The sequence below is a fragment of the Berghia stephanieae genome, chromosome 4 (assembly GCF_034508935.2).
Source record: "Berghia stephanieae isolate SIO BIC M18660-M18661 chromosome 4, UCSD_Bste_1.3, whole genome shotgun sequence".
NCBI classification, from domain to species: Eukaryota; Metazoa; Mollusca; class Gastropoda; order Nudibranchia; family Aeolidiidae; genus Berghia; species Berghia stephanieae.
In genome coordinates, this window is record NC_088363.1 from 75410781 (window position 1) to 75428048 (window position 17268).

The following is a 17268-nucleotide window of genomic DNA, read 5'->3' on the forward strand; positions in this document are numbered from 1 at the left end:
ACATTGCGCTATATAAATGCTCTAGATTTTGGGGTATTTTTAAACAAAGAAATGAGACAATTCAAATCGATATAAAATTGCAAATTTGTTCTGTGTTGTATGTATTTAAAGCAACATTGTTCCAAGGATGTAAAGTAGGAGAGCGGACGGACATGCATTTTAGGTTATTTTGGGTGAGGTCTTGCAAGCAGTAAAACCCGGTACCGTGTTTATATCTGGGCGCAAAGTTGAATCCTTGGAACAGGATCTCTTTTACCGTGCTCGGTAACAACGTTGTTTCGGTCGAAAGCAATTCTGTTATAGGCGTGTTGTCTAGTCCTACGTGTAAAATTTTGCTGTCGGCCTTGGGACCTTCCGGAGCAATTTGAGCAAATTTAGTGGATATTGCATATATAAAAGCTCAAATTTTAGAAACCTGTTGACTGATATAAGCAATAGTAATTCCGCATGGAACATACTGAAACTCACAATTCCCTTGCAGGCATTTTTTCTTCTTCTGGCAGCCGATGGTACAGTAGTTTGGGTGCCTTCATTAACGATCATAATAATGTTGTTAATTAAATTATATCTTTTTTTACATGTACAATGATTATAATTGGAAGGTTAGAATACTAAGGTTTAAATTTCTTTTGTAAAATATAATTTCAGATCGCATTTTAACAATATTCATATACACAACAAAACAAAACAAAACAAAACAGAATAATATGAAAAAAAAGAACTTGATTGAATGGTGATATGATAAAGAAGTAAATAATTTGATAATAACTTGAGCTTCTATATAGCGCAATATCCACTAAACGTGCTCATAGCGCTTTGCAAGGGGTCCCTAGCCAACAGCTGCGAATCGGCTTCGGTCGAGGAGCTGCCTAACGGCAAGTGCGTTACATCGGTGGGGTCTTACTACCTGTCCAGTATGTACCCACTGTGGGCAAGAACCCAAGACGGCAGAGCATCTAGTCGAAAGGTGTGTTTTGACGATGCTACCCGGCGGGTTCGCGACGGTGCACGAATGCGGACCGGACTTTGCTGATTGGGTCGATCGTCATAACATAGTAGTGTGAGAACCATAAGAGGCTGCTGCCAACAGCAACACTTAACATGTAGAACGAGACATGACGCATATTAGGCGATATTCCAATTTTTTTCGGACAGAGACGACGCTGCTAACGGCCAGGTACTCATTTTACACCTGACTACGGTGAGAGAATGTGAGTAAAGAGTCTTTTCCAAGTACTCAACTATGCGACGAGCGAGGCTCGAGCCCAGGACCTTCTTATCCGAAAGCGAGTGTCATACCACTAGACCACATAGCCGTACAAATCCTTTACCCGATATTGAGATATCACATTTAAATGTTCAGAATAGACATATTCAATGTAGTTTTTGAAAATATCAATGTGACAAATTAGGGAGCATGCACCGGTGTAAGATAAAAATCAGAAAAAAAATGTTTATGAAACAGTGCTTTTTGGGGAGCACTTTTTCAGATCTTTATCTTAATAAAGTCCTATGCGAAGAACACACACTTAACCTCCCTTTCCACTGTAATATAACTGAATTTAACAAATAAATCAGACAAATGCTCTGAATCCTGACAAAGAAACAGCAGCAAGAAATTACAAACTTTTATTTAAAACAAATGAACTAGTATTGACCTACATCTTTTTATTTATTGATGTTTTAATTTGTCCTGCCCGACCATTATGTAGCCTATTTTATGTGATATCTAAGATAAGTTATTCTAGGACATTATATTTGTTAATAAATGACTTACTAAAGTATACATTTTATTGAGATTTTCTAGTTTTGTGTCATGTTGACCAGCAAGCAGCCAGTTACAGTAATCAAGGCGTGACAGTATCAAAGCACAAAAGACCGCCTTCAGCAAAAGGAGAGGAATGAATTGTTTCATTCGATGTATTCTCTTTAATTCAGAATTCATGGTTTGGATCATCTAGTTCATTTGATTCTCCATGCTGAAACAGTCTTCCAACACAACACCAAGGTTTTTCGCTCTGGATTGATGTGACAATCTCCAATGAGAATTGATGGTAACGTTTTTTTTTTAAATATTTGATGGAGTGACGCATAGCATGATCTTCGTTTTGTCATCATTTAGTTTTAATTTATGCTCCTGCATCCAACACCCGATGGACGCGCAGCACTGCCCAATGTCAGACGAAGCCGTATGTATGCACGATGGCACAGGGGATTTGTACAGCTGCGTATCATTGGCAAACGTAGGGTAAGTCACACCATGTGCAGTTATAACTTGTCCAAGGGGCATTATATTCCGGACATAAAGTCGAGTACCGTGGCCTGAGGAACTCCAAACTTCAATGGTAAGAGGTTTGAGTGTTTTCCATTAATTGAAACGACTGGGTTCTACCAATAAGATACGATGTAATCCATTGCAGTACAGTGTTGTTGATGCCATAGATATTTGAAAGGCTCTTGATTAAAATTGAGTGGTCTATAGTGCCAATGCAGCTGGCAAGTCGGGAAATGCGAAATTGACTCTTCGCCGTTGTCACAGATAGCAATAAGTCAGTGACAATTTTCAAAAGCGCCGTTTCTGTACTGTGTCTATCTCTGTATGCAGATTGGTATTTTTCGGTCAATTTATTTGCCGGAAAGTGCTCTTTTATCTGTTTCAAGACATTTTTCCAGCATCTCAGATATGAAGGAAAGATTTGATACAGGACGGTAATTTTTCAAATTGTCAGGGTCTAAATTTGTTTTTTTTTTAATTAGAGGAGTTTCATTTCCTGATTTATTGCAACCAGGTACATATACGGTGGATAACGAACCGTTCATAATCAAGATTACTTAGTCGATGGTGTAATCTAAACATTCTTTAAAAGTTGTGTGTTTATTGGATCAATGGCGCATGATTTGGGTGCAGATGACACTATGACATCTCTGACTTCCGAAGAGCTACCCTCCCTAAATTTGTGAAAAGTCGGTCCTCCAAAAGACATGACGTCACACTCAATGGCGGTGCCACCCTGACCCTAATCTAGCTCTTATCTTATGTTCAATACCTTTCCATCCAAATACTGTGCAAATGACTCTGGTGAGTCAAATAATGGAATATTGGATGGTTGTACATTTGATTTTGATTTTCCACTGATTTCATCAATAAAGTTTAAAAGATTCTTTGAATTTGGACTCTCTTCAATTTTCTTCTTATAGTAGGTGATTTTCTACTCTCTGATATTTTCACTTCATCCGTACACGCTTCAGTGCCGCCCGATCCTCTGGATGTTTTTTGTGGAGCCATCTGATTCAGCCACATGACGTTGTCGTTTGGCTTTCTTGACAACGTCGGAAATCTATGGCGCAGGAGGACGATCTGTGACCGTTCTAGTACATAAGTGTGAGTGTTTCTCCAGTACCGTCAATTGGGGGTACTTGAGGACGGTCGATAAATTCGCATCATTACCTTTTGAAGTCAAGTCGTCCTTGGTGTCTTTGTTGAATGTCTATGTCGAAGGCGCGGAGAGTGCGGGGTTTAACTTCTATTTTGTCTCTCATTGACGTGGGCTTGTCGATGTTGCATGTGATGGTGAAACGGTCCGAACACAGTGGTTTGTAACCTTCGGGTTGATTACTTCGACTCCAGATGTTATGAGCCAGTCGTTATATGGCATTTTTCATGCATCGGTGTTTGGATGTGTTGGGTAAGACTGTGGTGATCTAGAATTTCCCTCATAGCATGGCAGCAGTGCGGTGATCGCTTGTAGAGTCGTAGTGGTTGTTAAAATCACCAATGATCAGGAAACATTTGGATAATTTAATCGTTGACTCAATCAGGCTTTCAAAGTTCTGGACAAAATTTCGATGAGTCGAGAAATTCTGCTCCGATGGTGGTGGATGTTATAGACAAACGAATGTAATGTTAAGAGCTATTGTTTTGAGACACTGATACACTGGACACGTTGTCACTTTTTCAAATGTCACAAATAAAGGCTCACATGTATTTTTAATACATCTCCACACCACTAGACGTTATCATTTGCCTCTGCATGACTGAAATGCATTTAAAAGGACATTGACTTGAAAGGAAAAAAACCTCCGCATTAATCAAGAGAGTGGACCGACACGGGCATTAATTAATTATAGTCTTAGTCTAACTATTATAATGTGATCATGCAAACGCATTACTGAAATAATTAACTTAGTAGACTTGGTTGTAAATTGGTTTTAATTACATTACGGTTGATGGTGTAGAAAAGAATGATCTTTAATTTTGATAACTCGATTTTTTTATCTACCGTGGTATCTCAATTTATTAAGATTTACTCGCTTATAAAATAACATATAGATATCGCATTTAGAACACAATGTAACTTTATTTTGTATATATAAAGTCACAAAAACGTGTGCTTTTATACCCACTAAACGTGCTCAAAGCATTATAGAAGGGATCCCTGGCCAACGGCAACGCAAATTTATTTATATATCATGTTTATATGTTTATGTTGTTTTTTATATTGTTTATATTTTATATGGTTTACATATAACTCTCATGCCTTTATTCAATTATTTTCCTCAGTACTATCAATCTTACCTTTTTCACATTTTTACAATTAATAATAGTAATTGATTCCGCCCTTATCATATTTCTTATTTAAAAATATTAATAATTGATTCCGCCTTTATCACACTTTCCATATTAAAGCTATTCATGCATCCATCCATTGTTTTCAATTTTAAAACTCAACTTTTTTGCCTTTATCACATTTTCCTAATGAAAGATACTCACTAAATCCGTCAATGATATATTATTTTCATCATCGAAGTAATTCAAATTTTGTCTAGATGTGATCAATGTCTTGGTCGGATCTATTGTGAGTTATTGGTCAAGTAGTATGACACCCGAAGTATGATCTGTAAGTCCCGAGTTCGATTCCCGTAGTGGGTGACGCAAGGTTGAGTACTTGGGAAAGGCTCTTTGCTCTTATTTTCTCAGCATACATTGTAATTAAAATACAAGAAATGAAGTGAGTAGGAAAGTGCCAGAAGACAACAGAGAATAAAAACTTCGCGGCGGCGAATGGGGCTCGAACCCGTGACCTTACTGGTACGACAACTCCGCCTGGCCGAGGAGATCGTGACTCTACCGTATGAGCTGAGCTATCCACGACCCCCAAAAGCAGTCGCTTCAAACCATAATCTAACTAGAGCCTTTGTCCTCGACTTCTTGAGGTCAAAATCAAGGCATGCCCGGTAACAACGTTGCCTCCGACGGAAACAACATTGTAGTTAGCACCTTAAGGTTGTCACGTCTCCCTCCACGTATTGTCGTTGGTTTTTGGCCCTTTGTAAAGAGCTTACAGCACATTCAGTGCGGCTTTGCCATCTCCTGGTAAAACACTAGGCATCGGACATTTAGGCGTAAAGTTGAGTCCGAGAAATAGTCTCTTTAATCACATTCTTTTAAAATACTCGGGTGTAAAATGAGGCCAGTAACAGAGTTTTCTCTGTCGAAAAAAGTGTAATAGCGACTTACATGCGACATGTCTCACATGCTAAAGGTTGGTATAGGGTTGGGGGATCCTTGTAAGCGATTTGAACTCAAGTTATTGGTGTGTTTTTTTTCTCTTCTTTTGTTTTGGTTTGTGTGTGTGCGTGTGTTTGTGTGTGTGTGTGTGTGTGTGTGTGTGTGTTTGTTTATATGTTTAATTGGTTTTTTTAAATTGTTGTTTTAATGTTTTTACTTGTTTTTTTTTTAATTCTGTTTTTTTTTGGTTTGTTTTGTTTTCCTATAATGTTATACAAATTTCTCGATTTTATTTATCATCGTAATGAGGGGTGAAAAATTAATGATCTAACAAAGAAACTGTACATGATTCTGGTTTTTGCCTTAAGCATTCCTACAGTGTTCCAAAAAACGTTAGATTTATAACTTTCTACAATGAGTCTATGGATTACATATTTTCCGCTGGAACCAACTAAAATGCGTAATGACATGCTATGTTCACCTAAAAGCAGCAGACACTTAAATGATGTCTGTTTTTGATTCCTTGAAAGTTTTACGTGTAGTTCCGCAATCCAAATTAATTTGGTAAATCCTTTCACAAAAATCAGACTAAACAAAGTATAACCTTAAAATATAAAGAAAATAAATAATAATAATATAAAACAGAAAGAAAAAAAAGATTAACATGAATAGAAAAGTTTAAACAATAAAGAAAGCTATACATAAAAACTACCTTTTCAACCAACAAATAAATATATAAAAAGGAAGAAACTTTTTAAAATGACTTTCACTTTGACATCGTTTGTTTTCCATTAAAGTATTTATTGTATATATTGTCTATCCAATTAACAAATTAACTGCCGTACTCTGGAAAGACACGTATTTAAAAATCGCACGCCCCTTTTCCATTTGTTTCTTTTAAACCAACCAAATGATATCGATTTGTTGATACTGCAGCATATCAATCAACGCGTTACTCGTTAACTGCTGCTGTACTCCGGAAAAGCTTATATTTTTTTTAATTCGCGAGAGAAATCGTCCTTCAAATAACGATCGATTTAAATGACTCTCATCGTGGCAAAAGCTCTCAATCCTGGGACTTCACAAAATCCTGCGTTGAGAGCGTTTGACAAGTTAGGGTCATTTAAATCGATCAATATTTGAAGGACGATTTTCTGGTCAAAGTTTAGCAACGTGTCTCTCCAAAGTATGGCAGTTCACTGGTTTAAAAAAAACAAACATGTTTTGATGTGTTGACACTGTGAAGCAACGCTTAAAGGGTTTTCAGATTTCGCTTCCGTGTTGTCGTTGACAAAATAATTTGCAACACAAAACAAATGAAAAAAATTATAACAAAACATCTTTTTCTTCCTCGACAAGTAGCTACGTGTGTTTTAAGGGAAAGCAGTGGAATAACAACCCACGATACCAGTCCTCTTTATCCACAAAACAGGTATATCATATAAACCTGAACGATGTAACGTGATTCACCAGTGGGATAAAATGCTTTGAATGTTACGGACCTCAGGAGGTTCTGCGACAGACTAGCATCTTATCCAAAAGATAGCAAGGAATTGCTATTGTCCGTTTCACGCAACAGAAACCAGGATAAACTCCGGCTCCTGGGTCTAATGGCTCTAAAGGACTACATTGTCAGGAGGTTCACTAGAATGGACAAGCACATGATGCAATTGCAGTAACACAGTCAGCGTTTGGATCAAAATGTTTCTTAACCCGTTTTGTGGAGAAAGATTACTTATCAAAAACACAAAACAACCCCCCCCCCCCCAAAGAAAAAACAAAAACAAAAAAACAAACAAAAAACAAACCCATCCTCCCCATTATTCTATTTTTTTCTTTGTAGTTACATGTAGTTGACTCAGCTTAACGAGGTACTAGCAGTATTCATGTCGACACGACCCCCCCCTCTCCCCCCAACTTTTAGAGTGCTTTTCATAACGGTAGATAATGATTCGTTATCAAATATCTCAACGTTGATCATGGGCAATGATTTGAGTTGTACAGCTATGTGACACTCGTCTTTGGACTGGAAGGTCTAGGATTCGAGTCCTGCTCTGAGCGGCGCATAATTTAGTCATTGGAAAAGTCTCTTTACTTTCATTCTGTCACCGTACTAAGGTGTAAAATGAGTACCTGGCTGTCAACAGGTTTTTCTGTGTCCAAAAAAAAATTATTATCGCCTACCAGGCGGTATGTCTTTGACCTACATTTTAATTGTTGCTATTGGCTTGGGACTTCTTGTAAAGAGCTTTGAGCACGTTTAATCTGTTAACTGCCGTATTCTGGAAAAACTTATATTTAAGAATTTGAACACAAAACTCGTCCTTCATATATCGACTCTCATCTCAGCAAAAACTCTTAAACCTGGGACTTTGCTCCTTAAATAGTAGACTGTCTAAAGCATGATGAGCAAAGTTTGATGGTTTTCTATCTTATAAGTGTGACATGCCTAATTAACCTGGCATCGTGTTAGAACTAAACTCTAAGAAGAAAGCTGAGTTTAAAATGAAATAGGAAATTTTGGTAATATTGATACTGTGGCTATTAAATGCTTCAATCTATTATCATACTAGTCCGAATAATTATCCTCCCAAAAAAAATGTTCCGTAAAATGCGTAACCAAATTGCCTCGTTTCTATAGATAGTATGCGCTTGGCTAAGGAGCTCACAACATTTCCATCCGGATGTATAACGGACCAACACACAAAATTTTGTGTAACCATGATCGTTTATAAACAGGTTACGACAGTTTAGTGAGAATTAATCATAAACGCGGATGGCCAAAAAAAAAAAAAAAAAAAAAAATAACAAAGACCCGAGTGACGTCAACTTCGAACTATCTATTAGAAGCATTTTAAATATATAAGAGTAGGTGTCTATGTGTCAATTTTCTGACCCCTTTTTGCTATGATAAGTGTATATTAAACTATTGTATTTATTTGACAAACTAGATGTTTGGAGAACGATAATTGAAAGCAATGATATTATATACTCGTTGTTGAAAGTGAGACAAAGTAAAAAAAAGTCTTAGATTACTATATAAGACATGTATGACCGCACTTGCTGTTTGTACAATATTGTTGTAATTGTCGTGCGCAGAGCCATACTGCCTCATACGAAGCACTGGATCTAAGTCGTAGGTGTTTTTTTTACCTTAGTTAACTCTCTATTTTCTACTAAAACTTTTCGCAATGTAGAGCATATGGCATGCGGTTTTGAATTGATATGTTTCTCTCCGATACTAAAAATTTGTATGGGCGTCGATATATTGTAAATGTAAGACTACAAATATTTACATATATATCCGTTTATTAAACATTGAGTATATAAAGTAGATTCATCGAAAGGCTCTTACTTTCAATATCTCGACCATTCCATTCTTCTCTCGTTTATCATTATTTCATTATGCTAAAGATATCGTATTTGCAATGCTAGAGTTAATAGATATATTTAGCAATATTTCGCAAAGAAATCTGAACACATATTATATGCCCAACCCACATTGTATCTTTGCTTTTAGTTGTCCTATGCAAGGGTTGTCCCATTTTTTAAAAATTTGACGCTTTCGTACATTTGGCTACAACAACAGCACCGAGGTATTTGGTGATATTTAGCAGTAGGTGAAGGTATAACAATTTGCCATGATGATCATTCTTGTACCTAATTAAAGTGCAATGTTGTCCTTCTTTATTACAAAAATGTTTTGTGCATACAATGGCGGGAAATAACTATAAAAACCTGGCATTAAACGAAGCTTTTAAAACTAATTCAATGTTTAAGAAAAATTAATCGAGTTGATCTCCTAAGTTTCAAGTCAGCTGTCCCCACCTAGATAACTATTTTTATTACAGCTACCTCTACAATAACAAAAATTGCTGAGCCCTCCGAGTGTTTATAGAGATAAATATGTAACTGATGTAAACACCAGCGACTACCCAGTAATCCAATTTCAACAATGTTTTACAGAGAGAAAGACAGTGTCCATCCTATCATTATAAGGGGGGGGCATTGACAATATACAAGCAGTGTCACCAGTCAACAGTGAAAAGCGAAACAACTTGCTCCTTTATTATTTTGGAAAATAAGATACCATCACTCTGACGCCATAAGATGAATTACGCAAGGAATTGATCCAGTTCTCCATACATTTCTAATGAATTAGGAACCAGGTTTTTCACATCACACTTTTCTTCCCTATTACAAAAGAACAGAAATTAATAAAATAATTTTGTAAAATATATTGGAACTGAGGTTATACATATAAAGAGAGGGTTAGAGAGAGAGAGAGAGAGAGAGAGAGAGAGAGAGAGAGAGAGAGAGATAGAGAGAGAGAGAGAGAGAGGAGAGAAAGAGGGAGGGAGAGAATGAATGAGATGATATTATACGCATTTTGTAATTTTTTTTACATTTAGATAGAATGAAGTTGACGTCACGCAGGTCTTTGTTATTGTGTTTTGCCATCCACGGTTATGAGTAATTCTCAATAAACTATATTAACCAGACTGCAAACGACCAAGATTACACATAATTATGTTTGTTGGTCCGTTATATTTCCGGATGGCAATGTTGTGAGGGTCTTAGACAAGGGCACACTATCTATACGTTTATGTACTTATATTAATATATTATCCACTGAAAACGTTCGCACTCTAAACGTGAACACAAATATACACACATACGCACTCATACGCATATACAACACATATCAACACAATAATTCTTAGATTAACGAAAATGACGTCTTTGTATTACTTTGATATGTGGTATCACTGTCTTGTAATAAGCCTAGGCCAAAAAGTGTTGATGTACAAATGGTCTCTCTCTCTCTCTCTCTCTCTCTCTCTCTCTCTCTCTCTCTCTCTCTCTCTCTCTGTGTGTGTGTGTGTGTGTGTATGTGTCTGTCTCTCTCTCTCTCACACACAGGCATAAACATATTAACAAAAAAAATAATATGTTGCTTTTGATCAAAAAGCAAATGAAATTATCAAACAACAAGTATCTTATGTCCTTATTTCTGACAATTTGTGTTATAAATATGACCGCTGGAGATACCCTACGGACATAAATAGCATAATTTGCATCGTTGGCCACAACATACAGTGTTATTAAAAAATGGAGCGCAGATCTGTGGGCTCCAAGCATGAACGTAAGGGAAAGGACTCTAAACCAAGTGGGCGTGGTCCTCTTTTCGTTTGTTAAAATACGATGAATTCCACCATGCGCAGAGCCATTTCCACTTTAATGGGTTACTGGGTCTAAGTCTCAAGTGTGTACCTTAGATACCTCTTAATTCTTTATAAAATACTCTCGGAAGTCTTTGCGATTTTTTGCAATCATAAGAGTTGATACGATATAAATCTTTATCTCAATGATAACGGTTAACTTGAAGCTTATAAATTCCACAGTGCTTTCGGTTCTCGGGTCAATAACATTTCAGAATTCGGTCAAAAAATCGTATAAAATTGGCATCTCCTTGACCTCGATATTGATGTCGTTTTGACCGACGTGCACATATTTGTAGGTCCGATAGCAGGACGCGATTATGGGCTTGATTTAACATTGTAGTAACAATGCGTTATGTTGAGAGTGTTTTCTTTACAATATTGAGCCCATAACAATTTCGATTACCAGACCTGCAGGTCAGATAGTCCAAAGTAATTATGGGCTTGATTTAATGTAATTAATGGACAAACATGTGCGTTGCTTTGAGAGTGTGTCCATTACAAAACGAGTAATGAGGCCATAACACGTCGATATTGACACAGGAGAGGTCACACATTAATTTTCTTTTTTTTTTTACTTTTTAAAACACCAATGTCGTTTTCGAGAGACCTCAAATGAGTGAAAAATTACGCCGAATATGGAAACTGACAAATTAAAGGTCGAGCCGGTACTGTCAGGGCGACCGCGATATAATAATATCCTGCCTTAGATTGGAACGTTTAATTAACTAGTCACGGTCTTCCATTAATACATCATCAACTCTTAACCAGTTAACTGCCGAACTCTGGGAAGACACGAATTTTTAAAAAAATTGGCCAGAAAACTCGTCCTTCAAATATCGCTCGATTTAAATGACCCTCATCTTGACAAAAACTCTAAAACCTGGGACCTCGCCAAGACCCCAGTTTGAAAGTTTTTAAACCAATCGATATTTGAAGGGCGAGTTTTCTGGCCAAATTTTTAAATACACGTTTTTCTAGATTACGGCAGTTAACTGGTAAACAAGTCAAGGTTTTCATTAACACGTCATCAACTCTTAAACATTGAGACTGATGTGTTTCTTTTTTTCGATCCAAATGTTGCCAATCGTCTCAATACGGTATTATTATTATGTCGGGGTGAACCATACACCAACAATGAAGTTTAATTATAAGAAATGTCTAATTACAACACCTCATGTATTTTCTTATTTGTTTATATTAAAATAATAATCAGATAAGTAATGATATCTGATCAAATGATTATGTGGTTCGTAAACAAACAATTTTATGGTGTTTAACTTCATTCAATTTAACCATTTTGTATTATATTTTATGAGAATAAGATGTTATAACACTGTTTTTAACCGAAATCATGAGGCGGTCTTTCGACATAAAACTCCATTCTTTATTAATATAATAAATAGAATATTATTTGTCAAACTTTTAATTTTTTTAAATTGTTGATTCATTTTTCAGTAACTATTTCACCTCAACATAATACTGTTTTGACATAGCGGTTTACATATATTCTATAATATTCTGTCTTGCAATAGATGTAGACCTACATGTACTTTATTTGCAGGTCTGATAGTCCAATGTAATTATAGGCTTGATTTAATGTAATGGACAAAAATTTGCGTTGCTTTGAGAGTGTGTCCATTACAACTGTGGGTAATGAGTCCAAAAACAATTATGGTTATCGGACTTGGAAATTAGTACACGCGGATGTAGATTCAACCATAATTTTCATCAAGAGAGTAGAAACAAATATGTGATACGGGATTAGCCGCATTGCTGTTAGTGCTGTCTTAGTTAAAACGGTGAGTGTTACAGTCAAGTTAGGGTGAAATCAAATTCCATCAATTGTCATCCTAATCAATGTTGTTGTCTACTTTCACTCAGTTATAATAGAACTCGGGCAATTTAGATATATATTATTTTATTCACAGGAAAGTATTTATCTAAGTTGACAACTCAGTTTGAAAGTCTGTGTCAGGCAAGATTATTTGGAACAACGGCTTTGAAGACAGAGTACCAACGGGGACTTGAACTCGACTTTGAATGCAAACATATAAACTAATCGGCTCGGCTTACAAAAGAACAGAAAAGAAACGATTTCAGCTGACATCATTCTGCCTCACAGACAAAACTTTATCTTTATCACCAAACAGAAAAACCATCCAAGGATAAAGAAACTAATGAATAATACGCAAACTCATAAATCAAAGATAACTTTAAACTGTCCAGAAGACGCGTGGCCGTAATGTATTATAATATTTGCATAGATAAAATTAATGGGCAAAAAAAACATGAAGGCCAGTGATGTCCCCAGGCTACTGTATATTACATGTGTAGCATCATTTGTAGTATTACACATCTCCATACATAGCAAATGTCAGAATGCATTTAATGTTCTATTGCAAAGTCAGTTATGGACAACAATGAAATTTCTTAAAAGCAATTTATAAAACGTAGGGAGCCCTTATTGCATTCGCGTCAAACGGAAAAAACCCCTTTTTTTTTTAGATCTGTGCCAGAAAATCTTTACTCTATATCTAAAACACACACACACACACACACACACACACACACACACATATATATATATATATATTATATATATATATATATATATATATAGGCTAAAAGATAAAATGGTGATAGCTACGGCTTAAATGATAGATCCGTTGAGAAAATGATAGATAAGAATATAGATAGATTGATAGATAGATAGATCAATCGATAGATAGATAGATAAATAGATAGATAGATAGATAGAGAGATAGATCGATAGATAGATAGATAGATAGATAGATAGATAGATAGATAGATAGATAGATAGATAGATAGATAGATAGATAGATGGAAAGATATAATGATTGATACATAGCAACATAACTACTTTGATAAATTGATAACAGTAATGAGGAATCGAAGTATGGATTTATCAATTAAGTATAGGATTTATCAATTAAGTATATTGCGGAGCAATATAGAATTTCTTTACTTATAAATTAATCTCGTGAATTTCGTCGGCGGCATGGGTATCAAAATATACCTCTCATGTTTATCTAAGCTTTGTTTACAATACGGACTCGCATTTGAAAGCTTATTATGTTATTATGTGTGATTATGCTGTCTTATGGTATGCCGCTCATTTTCGGACAGGAAGGTCTAGGGTTCGAGTCTCGCTATGAGCAGTGCATTGTCGAGTATTTGGAAAACACTTTTCACTCTTATTCTCTCACTGTACTCAGGTTTGAATTGAGTACCTGACTTTAACAGTGTTTTCTGTGTATGAATAAATTTGTAATACCATTTCCTAATAAGCACCATGCGTCGTCCTACATGTTAAGAGTTGCTGTTGGTTTGGGACCCCTTGTAAAACGTTTTGATCACATTAAGTTGATATTGCTCTATATAGATGCTCGAGTTTTCTTATGCTCGAGTTGATGATTTCAAGTAAATTTCAAATTTGTCACCCAACGTCTCAAATCGTGTTTTGTCTGGGTGATTTTAATAACTTTTCGCAATGGAATCATTAGTTAAATTAGTGATCTATGTATCAATTCGTTCTTGTGTTTTATTAAGGAGAATGAGTAGTATTTCTTGAATAGCGAATATAGAAATAAAATAGAAATTCGAAATTTCTAGTTTATGTTTACTAAATATATATACTTTTTCGTATTTAGTTCCATCCGACAATATGACAATTTGATGAGGTTGGTAACATTTATTTTTATCATTTGATTCTTACCAATAGAATTGCTGAGAAATCCAAATAATTAAGAAATCTTTATCAGAAACTAATGACATTAACAATGTGTCTTATGATAGTAATATAAGAGGTAAAGTCGCCTTTATAGGTAAAGCGCGCTGTCATGTGATAAGGTCCATGGAATGGAGGGTTCATGAGGCGGGCGTAAAAATGTCAGGAGATAGAAAACGTGGGCAAGTGTTGCCTTTTCATTGCCAAACTAAAGAAAGAAATGGATTAAATGATACAGAAGGCGGAGTTTATTGCATTATCACAACATAATATTGTCTGGTACATGGGCTTTTCTGTTGATGATGGTATTTACAGCCGTGACGAACCATGGTGTTTTGTTAGTGTATATGTGACCCAACGTCTCAAAACGGTATTATGTTGGGATGGTCCAGGTCTTGGAAATTGAATTTATAACCAAACATGAAATTTGAGGTTAAATTCTATTCATTTCAATTGAGAATAAATAGAATTTCTTACATTTTAAAAAAATGCTTTAAGGTCATATTTCTCATCATTTTAATTCTAAATTAACTGTGCTGCTATGTGGTCTTGTAGTATGACACTTGCTTTCGGATCAGAAGGTCCTGGGTTCGAGCCTCGCTCGGAACATAGTTGAGTCCATGGAAAAGGCTCGTTATTCACATTCTCTCACCGTACTTAGGTGTAGAATGAGCACCTGGCCGTTAACAGCGTTGTCTCTGTTGGAAAAAAATAGATTATCGCCTAACATGTGTCATGTCTCGTTCTACATGTTACGTGTTGCTGTTGCTCAGGGACCCTTTGTAAAGGGCTTTGAGCACATCTAGTGGATATTGCTCTATATAAAAGTTCAATTTTTTTTTTTTTTTTTTTTGTGGTGGGGGGGGGGGGGGGGGGGGGGGGGTTTCAGGGTCATGATTATCCCGACACAATACCGATTTGAGACGGTGGGTCATATATGTGACCTGACAATTATAAGAAGAACGATCGTTAGGGAGGGTGGGTGGTGGAGGGTTGTATAATCTAAAAATAATTTATTTATTCCACCGTAACGAATAGGAATCAGCCCAAAGTTCCATATAAATTCAAAGTTCTAAGGCTATGAGTTCAAAGATTGGCACTAGTTCCTCCCCGATATAACATTACATTTATATAAGAAGGGGAAGATATAATTGGCATGTAATTCAAAGTCACGAACTTGTTGCGTATTTCACTGAGGGGGTCCCAATAGCTCAGTTGGTAGAACGCTCGCCTCACAGACAAAGAGACGAAGATCGATTCCTGGTGCAGTCAAGATTTTTTTCCCTGAACCCCCACCCCTCTTCTCCCATCAGTGATTGGGTAGCTGGGTCTCTTAGATCTGACAGAAAGTACTTTGCGATAGACAAGCGTCTTATCCAAAGAGTAGCAAGCAATTGTTATTGTCCGTTTCACGCTATTGAAACAGGAATAAACTGAATTGATTGTATGACTTTCCTGTTGTTTGTGAATTTCAAAACATGGCACATCTGAGGACGAATCCCATTCTTATTCCTATTCCCAGCTTTGTATGCTTTCCAAAATGGCTTGAAAAATGCCTGTGTCATGTTTAGTTCTTAGTCTGATGTAGAAGGCTGTCATCCCAAAGCTCAATTGGGTTCTTGGTGTAAGTATTTCTGTCAAATCATTAATAAAGACTGAGAATAGGAGGAGGGGTAAGAACTGTGCCTTGAGAAATACCAGACATCACTTGGAATGACTCTGATGACGTACCATCCACGTCAACTACTTGCACCTACTTTCTTCAAATGGTCAAGAAGGACATAATCCATTGGAATGTTTTGTTACGTATTCCTGATCTCCATAATTTTAGTGTGATTGTATGATTGTGTACTTTGTCGAAAGATTTGCTGGAGACTAACAAAAAGGCATCAGTTTGTAGCTTTTTTATTTGTGTTTTCTTTAGGTCAATGACTGATGTGATCAGTTGTGTTTGACATGATCTTTTTTCCCCTGAAACCGTGTTGTGATTCTGTTAAAATTTTATTGGTCTCGATATGACTTACGATGCTAGAAAATATGGCGTGTTCCAGCATCTCACTTGTCATTGATATAATAGATACTAGTCTATAATTCTCTTGTTTTAGTTTTTTTCTACCTTGTTTATCTTAGTATTATATATTTCATTTATTTACCAATCGTCAGGTACTTTCCCTTGTTTAAGTGATATCTGGAAAATGTGTGTCATTATAAGTGCTAGTTCGTCTGAGCAGTTGTTTTTGTTTATTTTTTTTCTGATTAAATTTCCTGGTATATCATGGGGACCAGATGCATTATGTTCTTTAATTGCATTTAGAAGTTTGTCAACACCTCTCTCTTGTACTTTGATGTCCTCCGTTATAGGCAAGTCCAATTGTCTTGGTCATAATATGCAATATAATTATGTGTGATTGTTGGATCAGAGAACACTGAAGCAAACTGGTCATTCAGTATATTGGCCTTAATATCTGGGTAGAATTGGAATGTTTCGATGTCTTTGAGTATATAGATTCCACGTTTGTCTTTATTATTTTGTTTTCCATATGTGAACAATTATTTCCTCAACAAGCCATATGAATCACAAGTCTATTTCATGCAATATAAGTGAGTCAATATGCATCTATTTTTTGAACTAGCACTTTTACAGGGTCGTTACTGTCAATGGCCAAGACTCATTTATATCATTGTCGAGTGGCTAATGTATACAAAACGCTTTTTTTTTGACACGTCGTGAAGCAAAATGGGCTGATGATTGCATACAACATTACAACTTGTGTGACTAGATACCA

General features: G+C 36.1%; 1 protein-coding gene across 1 annotated transcript in view; it reads right to left on the reverse strand.

Moving 5' to 3' along the window:
• The window catches only part of LOC144971248 (neprilysin-1-like), a 124237-nt gene extending 109676 nt beyond the window's left edge, over positions 1–14561 (reverse strand). The window contains exon 1 of the transcript XR_013645099.1: positions 14471–14561. The gene's annotated coding sequence lies outside the window, so the exon portion shown is untranslated. The remainder of the gene's footprint in view (positions 1–14470) is intronic.
• Positions 14562–17268: the final 2707 nt, after the last annotated feature.